Genomic DNA, 12,877 nt, shown 5'->3' with positions numbered 1-12,877 from the left:
CCAAGCTAAACACGCCACTGTTATTTAAAAGAAACTGGCTGTAGAACAATTTTTATCCTCATAAACAATAGTGTTTAATGCTTATACAATCATCTGTGTAAGAAATAATAGTTACTGCTGGTCGGAAAATTTGAACCCAGTCAACGAAACCACCCTTTTCTTAGCAGCCTAGCGTCTTTCCTCTATACCACCATTAATGTAAGGTAACACGCAGGGTTGCAGAGTCGGATGGTGAAAATCCGACTCGGACTCCTTGAATTCCTAAAATGCCGACTCCGACTCCTTTGATATCTTAGACTTCGACTCCGACTCCCGACTCCGACTCCCGACTCCTTGACCACTATGTGGAAATCTATTCTGCAGATCCATATACCAACCTCCCACACTTATTGAGCATGCATTTTATAATTAATTTTTATGTATATCATTTTTTATGTCTAACATTCACTTGTGTGATAAATTAACTCACATATACATTCTACCAGCTCTATTTATTTATTTAATGTTAACTCCTAAAAAGGCATATCACCACTTGAATGAAAAAGACTACTTTTTGAGACCATGTCTAGGAAAGATTAGCAAGATGTCGGTTTATGTTACATTTAAACTCCTGCGTATCAGTACGACCAGGAAAGCAGGTAGGAGGAAGGGAATTCCAAAGTCCAGCTGTTCAAGGGAAGAACCTATTAGAATATAAAGCTTTTTGGCATCTAGGGACCTCAACAGTGAAAGGGTGAGATCTTATTGCTGAACTCGTTTGTCGGAGATATGTATGGAGTACAAGTGCAACGAGTTCATCAGAACACATTCCATTAAAACATGCACAGAGATGCAACATTGTGACACTGGGACAAGAGCTGGAGCTTAGTTGATAAAGTGGGACCGATTAGATTGACAACTCTTTTTGAAACCTATCCAAGATGGAGAGACTAGTGGTAGATGCACCAGCCCAGATGTGGCAACAACACTCCATGCATGAGCGAATGGTGGCCTTGTAGAGGTACGGGATACCTTCAGGTGTGAGTAGTCTTTTAGCTCGATAGAGGGAATCCACCATCTTTGCAGCAGTCTTTGCAATGTCCTCTATGCATTTGTTCCAGTTCATATTGCCAACAAAGTAAAATATGGTAAATAATCCCAAGAAAGAAGTTTAAAGGTAGAATTCTCAGGTAAGGTGGTTTTTTTTCATCGATATAAGCGGTTTGAGAGGTGTCTTGTAATTGTTAAAGGAGAGCAGCTTAGTTTTCCTAGCATTAAATATTGCCATCCATTTGCGTCCCCATTCATCTATGGTCTGGAGGTCATTTTCTAATGATTTTTCCATTGTCTTAGATTTATTTACATCTTTTCTTCCCTAATGCATGTTATAGAGCATTGTAACATCAGCAAATATACCCATCTTGGACACAATATTATCAGGGAGGTCGTTTTCGAATATCAGGAATAATAATGGCCCAAGGATCGACCCCTGAGATACACCCGCATTAATGTTATGCTGCTTGGATGTATGTCCATCAATGACAACCTGGTGCTTTTATTGTCTAAGATGGATCTAATTATATTTAGTCTACGTTCAGTTATAATGTACAATTTAATTTTCATTAGCAGCCCTTTGTGCCAGACTTTGCCAAAGGACTTGGCTGTATCATGTATCGCAGACATGAGAAGGAGTGATTTTTATATAATCTAATGTGGCTTTAGTCCTCATAGGGAAATTTGGAAGGGAGTTGCTTGTTGGCATAGGGTGGAGTTAGAGGCAATCGCCAGGACAGCAGTTCCACCTTTTCCGTTACCGTGCATGCAACCTTCTGGTTGTTGCTCAGTGGAGGAATTACTGATTGTCCTTTATTCACTACACTAGTATAGATTTTTCTGAAATGACGAGTCTCTATCTTTGGCGATTCTATGCATTCCCTGATTATTTCAGCATACTTTCTTTTGGCTGTTACTATTTCTCTTTTACAATGATTTCTAGCATCTATGAATTTTGCCTATTTGCATTTGACTTATGACGTACAAATTGGCGGAATGCATGCTGTCTTTGTGCCATAGCAGCTGCACAATCTGTAGTGAATGCAGGAGGGTGAGTGAGGCTTGCTATAATACTTCCGTGTGGGAACATGTGCTTCAATTCCCGCTTTGCATCATTCAGTTGTCTCATTGGCACTCTGTTCAGCAGGAAGAGAGAAGATATCAGTCCATGGGGCATCTCAGATGTGTTCTCTAATGGTTTCTCAGTAAGCCCTGTTGTAGTACCTTTTGGTTTGGAGCAATGATTCCTCACCTTGAGGTTGGAATTTAAATGTGATGTCAACTGATACAACGAAGTGGTCTGCGTTCCCAAGTGGACTGTAAGCATTAGTCACACAATCCTCAGGTGGTGTGGTGAGGAATAGGTCTAGAAGTGAAACCTGCTGATGTTCACGATCTGGTAGGCTAGTTCTCTTTGTGAGGGAATGCGCGATAGAGAAGCTATTAATGCAGCGTCCAGCTGCATCTGTGTAACCTGAGAAACCAAGCCAATTTTTATGGTGGACATTAAAGTCACCAAATGCATGTATTTGGGCATTACTATCCAAGTAGAATGCTGCATCTATACTATCAAAGACATGATCGATTAGGGCATAATCGTGACTTGATGAAAAAACAACAGAGAAAATATAAGAAACTAACGCAGTAATGAAATGTTAGTTGAAAGCACATAAAGCCTGGTCATCAGATTCAAGATTTCTCTCTCGAGTTTAAGGGAGGATGCTACGAATATAGACTCTAAAGGCGTGCAACATCTATCCGAGTCGTTACGGTAAAGAGGGAGGTATCCTGTAATGTTAAAGTAGTTGGAGGGGATTGAAGAGTGTAAGTTTATTTCACTTAATGCTAAGATATCCTAGGAGTTTACTAAAAGGTCAGAGTCTACATCATCTATATTACCTCTAAGCCCATGGATATTTGTGAAAGCGAACCTCAAGAGCGGAGTCGAATTGGTTTTCTTTTTTTTTTTTTTGCATGGTGCTCACCACTTATCAAAGCCCGGAAGCTACTCAGGGATAAGGGTTATTGCATGTACAATAATCAATGGGATAGTATCGTAGTAATCATTAGTATTTGAGATTTGATAAGGTGTCTTACTTAAGGGGGCGGTTCATCAGGAATTTGTTTATGTTGAGCTTGAAGACATCCAAGTTGTAGTCAGGTGGGAAACAGGCAAACGGCAGAAAGTTCCACGGCATGCAGTTCTAAGAAAGAAGCTTTGTTCATGGAATCTACGTTTTGATTTAGGCACAGATAAAGAGTGGGGAAAATTATTAACAGTGGTTTCAGCTAGACGGGTGTTTATCGTGAAAGATTGGCGAGGGGGGACCAGAGATTGGAGTTCAGACTAACACTTGCCATGCAAGTAACGATAAAACAAAGACAGGCTCACAACGTCTCTTCTGTGGGAGAGAGGTTGCAGGGAAGAAAAAAGGGTACTCCTGCAGTATTTTACCCACCGATTTCACGATCTTAGCTGAGCGTTGACGAACGCTTTCAGCGTTAACGCTGACGAAAGCCGAGAATTCGGAGCTACGGTGCAAGAACGCTAAAAGTATGTGAATAGCAACAACATTACAAGGAAAAGATATTACACACACACACACAACAAAATGGATAAAATTAATACAAAAAATTTGGATAAAATAAATCACAAACACTTACCGTAAGTTTTTTTAAAGTAAAATAAATTTATTTTGTTGAATATTTTTTTTTTTTTTGGTTCATTTTGTTTTCCGATAGCTTTTTTTTTGGGGGGGGTAAGCAACAGTAATAAACACTTCAATGTTTTTTTTTTTTTTTTTTTTTAACAAAACGTTATTAAACAGTAACAACAATGTTTTTTTTTTTGTTTTTTTTTTCAGTAATGTTTGTAGGGGGGGGGACAACAATTACTGTTTATCTTTAGTTCCGACTGGAAGATTTTCTACTGACTGTAGAGAGGCAAAGTAGGGAGCAAAGGGTTTTCAGAGGATGTGGAAAGAAGCTCCTTCCCAAACCGGGTAGCCTTCCGCGATTTGATTTATTATGGAGACAAAAGGGTTGTGTCCAAATTTTTGTCTCCACATAAATTCGCATAAATATGTTTCCAACAGCTCCCGGTTTTTTGTTTTTTTTATCGCTAAATTAAATAGCTGAAATGAAAGGCTGCGTATTTTTACTTTGAACAATAAAATAACTGAAATGAAATGCTATGTGTGTAATTCCAATGAAAATTATTCGTCTGCTGCGCGTTCGTTTGAAGCGCCCTGATTGGCTGATAGAGTATCGTACCGCTCGCCATGTTCCGGCGTTTTCCGACGGATGTCGATCAACGCTCGGCTAAGATCGTGAAATCGGTGGGTAAAATACTGCAGGAGTACCGAAAAAAGGGTATCCCTCAATAAGCCATGGAGTCTATTTTGTACTCTGTCAAAGCATGATATGGCAGCAGTACTCTATCCTTGGACGTACTTGGCTTTTATATAGATAGAGAATTGCATCAGCAGTAAGATATCTTCTGGAGTGGTAGAAGGATCCCACGATTTTTCTAGCAATCTTGGCAACAGACTTGATGTACATGTTCCATTTCAGATCAGGAGTAAAGGTCAAACCCAGAAGCTTATCAAAACATGGAGACTCCCCAAGACAAGAGCCATCTATTTCAATTGATGCCAGATAGGGATGAGAGCGTTGATGATGTAAAGATAGGAGCTTGGTTTTAGATGCATTAAAAGTAACTAGTCACCTCTTCCCCCTACTGTACCATGCGCTGAAGATCACAGGAGAGAGAATCAGAGAGAACTTTGTCATTTACAGTCTTTGGTATGGCCATAGATGGTCGTGTCATCAGCATAGATGTCAACGAACGATTTAAGTATGGGTTTTGGGAGATCATTGATGTAGATCAGGAAGAGAGTTGGGCCCAGGATGGACCCCTGAGGGACTCCAGCATTAATACTATGGGCCTCTGATTTCTGCCCATTAACCACTACTCATGAGCCTATCAGAATGAAATGATTTAATAATTGAGAAAACATTTCCAGTTTTGCCGTAGCTGGAAATCTTGTGAAGTAAGCCTTTATGCCATACCTTATCGAAAGCCTTTCATATGTCAAGAGCAATTGCCCTAGAAAGAAAGCCTTTGTCAAGAAATTCACTATGAGATATAACCGTTAACACATCTACTGTAGATCTAGAATGGAAACCATATTACATGTCACTAAGAAGGTTATTTTTGCTGAAGTGGTTGACTATTTCTCTATTTAATATGGATTCTAGCAGCTTACTCATGACACACAGGAGACTTATTGATCTGTACCGAGAGGGAGATAACTTATCACCTGAATTCTTAAATACAGGGCATACTGATGAGGTTTTCCAGGGAGTTGGGAAGCACATTTCCTTAAAGCAATGCTTAAACAGTTTTGTAAGTATGGGGGCAAGTTCTGGTTGAAGCTTTTTCAACACTATAATTGGAATGCCGTCAGGGCCAGTTGCTTTACTGGAATCAAGGTTCTTGATTAGCTTGGCGACCTTGCGCACAGATATTTGTATGTTGCATAGCGTGTTGTCTGTTATAGGAGGAAATATGGGGAGTTGATGGCCTTCGTCGCATAGGGTAGAATTAATGGCAAAGTTCTTGGCAAATGTTTTGTCCTTGTCTGATGCTGACGAGATGATCTCAGGTCTATTGATGATGGTTGGGATAGAACGCATGCTTCTGTTCAGGATCCTGTTTGCTATTTGCTAAAACTGGTGGGGACGAAGCCGCTGCTCAGCTACTTTGGATGAAACGGACTGAGCATATAGCTCTCTTGCATTTTTTATTACTCTTTTACAGTGGTTGCTGGCAGTCCTGAAAGCAGCTTTAGTCTCAGTACATCTATTATGTTGGTAGCTATGGAAAAAATGATTTCTGTGCGCAATGGCAGCAGCACATTCTGGGGAGAACGATGGCTGGCTGTTAGGCTTTTGTTGGAATTTTTTAGATGGTATGAATCGATCTATGCCTACAATTAATCATTCGGTCAGGTCTGATACTATAGAGAACGCATCTTTTTAAACATTGAATGCAGAGGTAGATCAGATATAAATGTATGGAAGCTAGTATCTATCTACCTTATTTTAATTTCCATGAAAGATGATCGACTGAGTTCCAATCTTTCTTTCGCCTTTATAATTCGCAGCAAGAACTAGCCCTTCTATCATAATGAAAAGGAACTTTCTTTTCTTCTCTCTCTGTGTCAAACTTCAGGTGGAAATTCCGCGAATAGAGTTTATGTGCAAGAACTTCCCATCTGTGGAACACAGCACAGGATTACTTCAATACAAAATACAAAAAAGTCGCTTTCAAATCCGATTTCAAGTCTTGCTATATATAAGTAATCAAACTTATTTAATTTCGTCAGTTATGCTCGGTCATTTGATCAGGCCTTTCATCTTTCGAATGACAATCTATCCATCTCGTTGGCCCTTATTTTCGAGTGGCTGTTAATTTTTATGTGGTGACTTATTATAGAAATTAAATAATCGAAAAAGAACTCATTGGTAAAAAAAAAGAATTATCAATTTGAAGTCAAAACAATGAAAGCTTTAGAAATATAAATTATAAATGTTTAAATCGATTACACCGACACAAAGTCAAATATTAATCATTAAGATCATATGGAAAAATTATGTTCAAGGTCATATGGAAAAGTTATGTTCAAACAATAATCAGTATGAAATACACTATTGAAGAATTACGAATAAAAGTTGTTGTTGTTTAATGATGAGAGAAGAACGAGAAGGCTTGGCATCAGTAAAATGAACTAAATATGAAAAGAAAATACAGAAACATATATTGGTTGAGTGGGACTCCGCTCAACCGGAAGGACAAAATAAGGTTACAACCCACTTCAACTGAGTCTCATCTCGAGACTGCTCGATGGCAGAAACTGGTTACCTGAAGCGACGTCAGGAATAGTCTATGATCAAAATCTGTATGGGTGCCGCCCCAAAGACCCCCATTCGAAAGTTTTTCATTATAAAAATTGTTAATATTTTTTACGTTTGGAATTGATCATTAGTGGATCGGTGATTTTCCCTTTTCGCATTGATCGTCGTGGTTCTGTTGTTAGTTAGGAAAAGTCGAGATTGAATGTTTCGAAAATGGACTGGTACGTTGTGTTCCTTCATAGCGAAGTTGCCCTTAATGTTGCAAATAAAGTCGTCCTTTTCTGCCTTTCGTATCACCATTGAGTTTGTTGAATACCTCTTCTGGTGTGAGGAGGTGATAGTGGTAATCTTTCAGAACTTCATTAAGACCCGTGAAAAAATCTGCATCGACACTAATTTGGTTGGTCTTTTTCGTAGCGTATACGGTAGGGATAGCAGGTATTTTTGTTGGAGCGGTGTAAGTTCAGTAAGTTTATTGGAGTACATTCCGTGATAGTATTTTTAAAAAGAAGCACAATGATACAACACTGTAGGTATGTAATAGGGGCTGGAATTTGGCAGTCGTCTATTAAAGCTAAAATTATATTTTTCTTCAAGAGAAAAAGCAAGTAGTTGGTGCATCAACAAGATATGGCAATAATGCTCAATGTATTGATGAACGGCGACTTCATAGAGATATAAGATACTGGAAAATTTAATAAGTTTTCTAACCTGGTAAAATAATACTACCTTCTTTGTAGCAGACATGGATACATATTTTATGAACATTCTAAATCATGTTTTCTTCGAATGTCAGGCCAGGAATGTCAGATTTGAACTCTCGGGAAAAGTGCTATTGATCAAATTCATTTTATTTTTAGATTATTGAGAACAGAACAATAAAAAACTAACTTTTTACTTGAATTTTTTAATATAATTAAATTCTATGTCAGTTTTAATTCATTTATTGACAATTTGTTATTTTATAATATGGCTTAGTGTGTTTTAACTTCTTTATGTTAAGTTTAAATTTGATAAACTAAAATTATGGACACTATCGGCTTTAATTTTAGTATATGTTAAATATTAAATTAGTTTTAAGCTGATATGTAAGTAAAGTAAAATAAGTTGGTTTGACCTATTGATAATGTTTACTCATTCATTTATACATTTTTATTATCGTATATGTTTCATTTCATGTTTCACCACATGATTAATTCATAAATCTATGACGTCACGTCAAAGCTATAATTCTTATGCTTTAAGCTCTACTTATAAGAAAATCCGAATAACTTAGTAGAACCTCTGGCTAAAGTTCTAAAGACTTTGGTTTCGATTTTCAGTTATGACATTCGCTGTATTTGTTGGGTATTTATTATTTACAATTCATGCAATATTCTCAATTTCTAAAAGTAGTGAAGATCTCTGATATTTCGAAATAAGAAAAAAGTTCGCAATGTCTTCATCACGTTTTAAAAAATGTGGATAAATGGGCAAAATCTCTATTTATATAAGATTTTGTTATGAAATAAATAAATACTTTTGTAATTTTCTGTTTTTCACTTTTTGTCAATATAGAAACTGAATTACTTGACACATTGTGTATAAACACTGGATTATTGCTACATTGGATGTTTCGCGTGGGAAAAACAACATGGCGATAATTAACGATCAACAGCAGCTGAACGAAATCAAGCGCGGTTAAAAGAAAAAATAAAATAAAAGTTGACTGTTATAATGAAAAGGAATCCAAACCGAAGAACACGTAGCACAAATCTGGAATTTTATTTGACTAATGAAAAATATTCAAACGTGCACTTTGATCGTACGGTTATTATGTAAGTAAATGTGTTTGCTTGTTTTTATCTCTTGTAAATATTTTATTGTAAAAAATTCATTGAATGCAGTCTAGAAATATAATCACAGTTTTCTGTAAATGTTACGGTTTATGCATATTCTTTTGTTGACAATATAAAATGGCTGGCAAAATTTACCGAGTAGATTCGTCTGATTTTCAAAGCGGTGACAGGATCAATTCTGCTGATTGACATTTTATTTTGTCATCACTTGAAATCTGAAAGCAAACTGAGATTTTCTCTTCTCTCAGTAACTAATCTTAACCAAAACAATTAGTTATTCCCCATTTTCACGTGGTCGTTGCGTTCAATCTATTATTCGGTCAATACCGATATCTACTAGTGAATGTATCTAATGTATCAGGACCCGTAGGTATTATAGTATTTAGTGGACCCTCTTTCATAGCCTTTGGATAAAACTAAATTTATGTAAACATTGGCCAAATTATTTACTTTTACGCCTTGCAGCTTTATTCCAAAATTTATAATTATCGGTTATTTTATTTATTCTCTACATAGATTATATGAAATTTACACATATCTAACTTTTTCCCCCTTTCTCTCTCTCTTTAAATATATATATATATATATATATATATATATATATATATATATATATATATATATATATATATATATATATAGGCATGCATATATATATATATATATATAGCGAGAGAGAGATAGAGAGAGAGAGAGAGAGAGAGAAAGAGAGAGAAAGGGATGAGAAAGAGAGAAACCTGGTTATTCATTAAGTAAATGATTATACAAAGTTCTTCATAAATCATTGTAAGTTATTACTCTTTTTTAATTCAATTATTTTATTTCCACAACCATAAACAATTTCTTCATGTTACAATCTCAGGAAATATAATAAAAACGGAGAAGAAAATAACTTTTTTTGTTAATTCGTAAGATTATTAAACATTTCCGGCCAAAGAGCGTATATATTTGCAAGTAAGTCTATCTATTGACTGGTGTTGTTAATTTCCTTAAAAATAATATTCATGGTTTTATAACTGAAAACCAACACCATTTGCATCATAGTAATACTTCATGCTTTGAAATACGTTTTGATGTATGCGAATGCAACAGCTGTTGCATTCACTTATATCTACTTATAATTTTTCAAATTACCTTGAATACGTTTGTTGAAATCCAATCGATGAAACACAAGCAAACTTTTCGTTATATTTTATAGTTGTTTGATGTGTCTGTAACGTGGTTAAATAATTATGTTTCACTTCACTTATGAGAACAAATGAACCACAATGCTTGACTTTTTGTCTTCAAACATTACTTAAAGCAAATATCGGATGTTTAATGGAAATTGAACTCTTTTAAGTAAAGAATAGAAAAATGTCATCTCTTGGTCATGTCTTTTCAAAAGTCAAAGTGCATGACTTAAAGAACCTTTTACCAAATAAAGCTAACTTCGAAAACTTGCATCGTCTTCTCCATAATCGCTAGTAGGGAGAGGAACATGAAGTTGGAAACTTTAAATTAGCAATTCCTGAGAGGAAAGAATTTAATGGCAAAAACCAAGTATTATTTTTTATCTATGTCTATCAAACAAATGGAAAACGTTAATTCTTAACACTGCTAAATCCTATTATTATTTTAAAGCATAATTTAATTAGGAATTTAAATCTACTAAAATGCATTTTTTATTTCTACATAAACAAGTAAGTCATTTCAATATGTAATCAAGAATTACTTCGTAATCCTCCAAAACATAGAAAGAAGTTTGGAAGATTTTAGCTTGTCAAATAGAAAATCATTTAAATTGGCTTTAACTTATTAGCAAATATCTCGTATATTAATAGATTGAAACTTTTGAAAGCTAATTAAATCCAATGGTTTTATGAATAAAGATAAAAAGGCATAACAAAATCAGTTATTAAAGTTCTGAATTATGTAGATGACGACTGATCGTTTATATTACTTATCGAACTATTATTCTCATCTTGAGTGTTATTTGTGCTATGGTTCTTGTTTCAGATTTGTGAAAAAATTGTTTTTTTCACAAATTCGAAACAATAACCATAGAATAGAAACTAATTCACAGAATACGAAAATATCTACAGAGCCGGCAACTTTTCTCTTTTTTCTTTTTTAAACAACAACCAACATGCCTGAGAACTGCCAAAGGACAATACGACCGAAACATTGCACGGATAACACTCAAGATGAGAACAATAGTCCGATCAATACTAGTAATATAACAAAATCAGTTATATATTTATAACAAATTGGATCAATTGATCATCTAATGACCAAACGATACAACAATAAGTAAGTTGAACTTCAAAAGCCTAATTTAAACAATATTATAAAAAATAGAAAGTAAAAGACTACCGGGTAACGCCAGGTATGTGGAGCTAGTATGCATATAAAAAGTAAAACTGTTTTCTTGTTTATTTCATGCAACAGATTGACGGGCGAGTCCTTCTTCTCAAGTTAAGCCAAGCGTGTATCTCGAATTGAGTTTGTTGTCTCCTTGGTAGACGTTGCCTTGGCGACGATGGTCAGAGTGACACATAGCGCTGTTTATTCTGACAAAGAACTTGCAAATCGATTCTTATTTTTTTCCTTTTCCTCTTTCTCATTTTCTGTGAAAACCGGTTGGGACATTCCTAGGAAGTTTGCCATTAACCGGTGGGAAAGCGAGAGATCACGTTTCTCATGTATTCCCAACTAAACACGGACGCTTAGTCAACAGCCTGTATCTTTATAGATATAAAGTTTAGCATGTGTATATGTTTATATATTTGTATGAAACATGATTTATTCCAAAGCTGTTTAACTGATTATTAGGAACATTTGGGCATTGCTGCAAGGCGTAAAATGGGCCATAATTAATGCTATATTTAGTATAATTTAGTTTTATTCCAATGTAGCGAAGACGGTATGGAATTCGTCGTAATAATTCAGAACCTCGAATATTGTCAAATGTTAAAAATGCGTATTATATATCAATTAACCAATGCTTTTAAATAACAATTTATTTGTCGTATATATATATATGTATATATATATATATATATATATATATATATATATATAATAAATTTTAAAATAAAATTTTATTTTTTTATGTTATATTTATTTTATTTATTTATTACTTATTTATTTTTTATTTTTATTTATTTATTAATTTATGTATTTATTCATTTATTTTTTCCATTTAGTGTCTTTTAACATTTCTTGCTGACATTTTCTTAAGTAATAGCCTGTACATTTCAGTTGACCTATTTTTTTTGCCCTATAATTTTTGCCCTATATTTTTTGCCCTATAGTTTTTGCGTCTTTTAACATCCGTTTTGTCTGAGTCATTTTGGCATTTGCTTTTCTATTTTATATTTAATTCTATCACCATTTTATTTTTTTCTTCTTCTTCCCTGATCTTATTTATATTATGTCTCGGCAGCAGTGTGAAAAGCATATCTTATTTTTCTTTTATTAATATTATTGGAATTTCCCCCGTTTTCCTTGTACATATTTGTGAATTATTCCATGGATTCCAGTCTTTTGGATTATTTTTGACCATATTCCAATTACGTGATTTCCTTGGAGTTTACTTGTGCAAATGGAAATTCAATTAACTTTCTTGGAATTATATTTTTGGATTTTACCGTCATTGGATTATTTACCTTTCACCAGACTATCCATTCACGCGTAATCACCTTTTTCTTCACCATATTCCCTCTGCTTCACTTTTTGTTATCAAGTAAGATCTTTGACTTACTTGCACTTTCATCAAATACTTTTGTATGCAAAATCTGATCCTGCATTTTACTAATTCCTACCCTCTGATGAGAAGGAAAGTATTTCTTCGAAACTCCGCGGATTAAGGACTATCCACTTATCAAGTGTTTCCTTTTCAGATTAAATATGTTGTTAACTCTTTTTCAAAGTGTTTTTTAACATGCTTTATTAACTTTTTGCTCTTATTATAAGCTCTATCTCCTATTTGGTTTTATCGAGCTTTTACATCTGGTTGAGATTACTTTATAAATATTAATTCTTTAATATTTATAATATACTTTAGTTTTACCATCTTGGATCATTTTGGTAAATTTAATCCTAAT

At 34.7% G+C, this 12,877-nt stretch overlaps 2 protein-coding genes across 2 annotated transcripts in view; one reads left to right on the top strand and one right to left on the bottom strand.

Annotated features, from left to right (window-relative positions):
* The window catches only part of LOC145254723 (sodium-dependent neutral amino acid transporter B(0)AT3-like), a 189,588-nt gene that overhangs the window by 59,618 nt on the left and 117,093 nt on the right, over window positions 1-12,877 (bottom strand). The window lies entirely within an intron of this gene.
* The window catches only part of LOC145254722 (sodium-dependent neutral amino acid transporter B(0)AT3-like), a 219,232-nt gene continuing 214,984 nt past the window's right edge, over window positions 8,630-12,877 (top strand). The window contains exon 1 of the mRNA XM_080113447.1: window positions 8,630-8,768. The gene's annotated coding sequence lies outside the window, so the exon portion shown is untranslated. The remainder of the gene's footprint in view (window positions 8,769-12,877) is intronic.

This window comes from Euprymna scolopes, chromosome 30 (genome assembly GCF_053919585.1).
Source record: "Euprymna scolopes isolate OS-2025 chromosome 30, ASM5391958v1, whole genome shotgun sequence".
Taxonomy (NCBI): Eukaryota; Metazoa; Mollusca; class Cephalopoda; order Sepiida; family Sepiolidae; genus Euprymna; species Euprymna scolopes.
The sequence above is the reverse complement of the archived record's forward strand: the minus strand, read 5'-3'. Positions and strand labels throughout refer to the sequence as shown.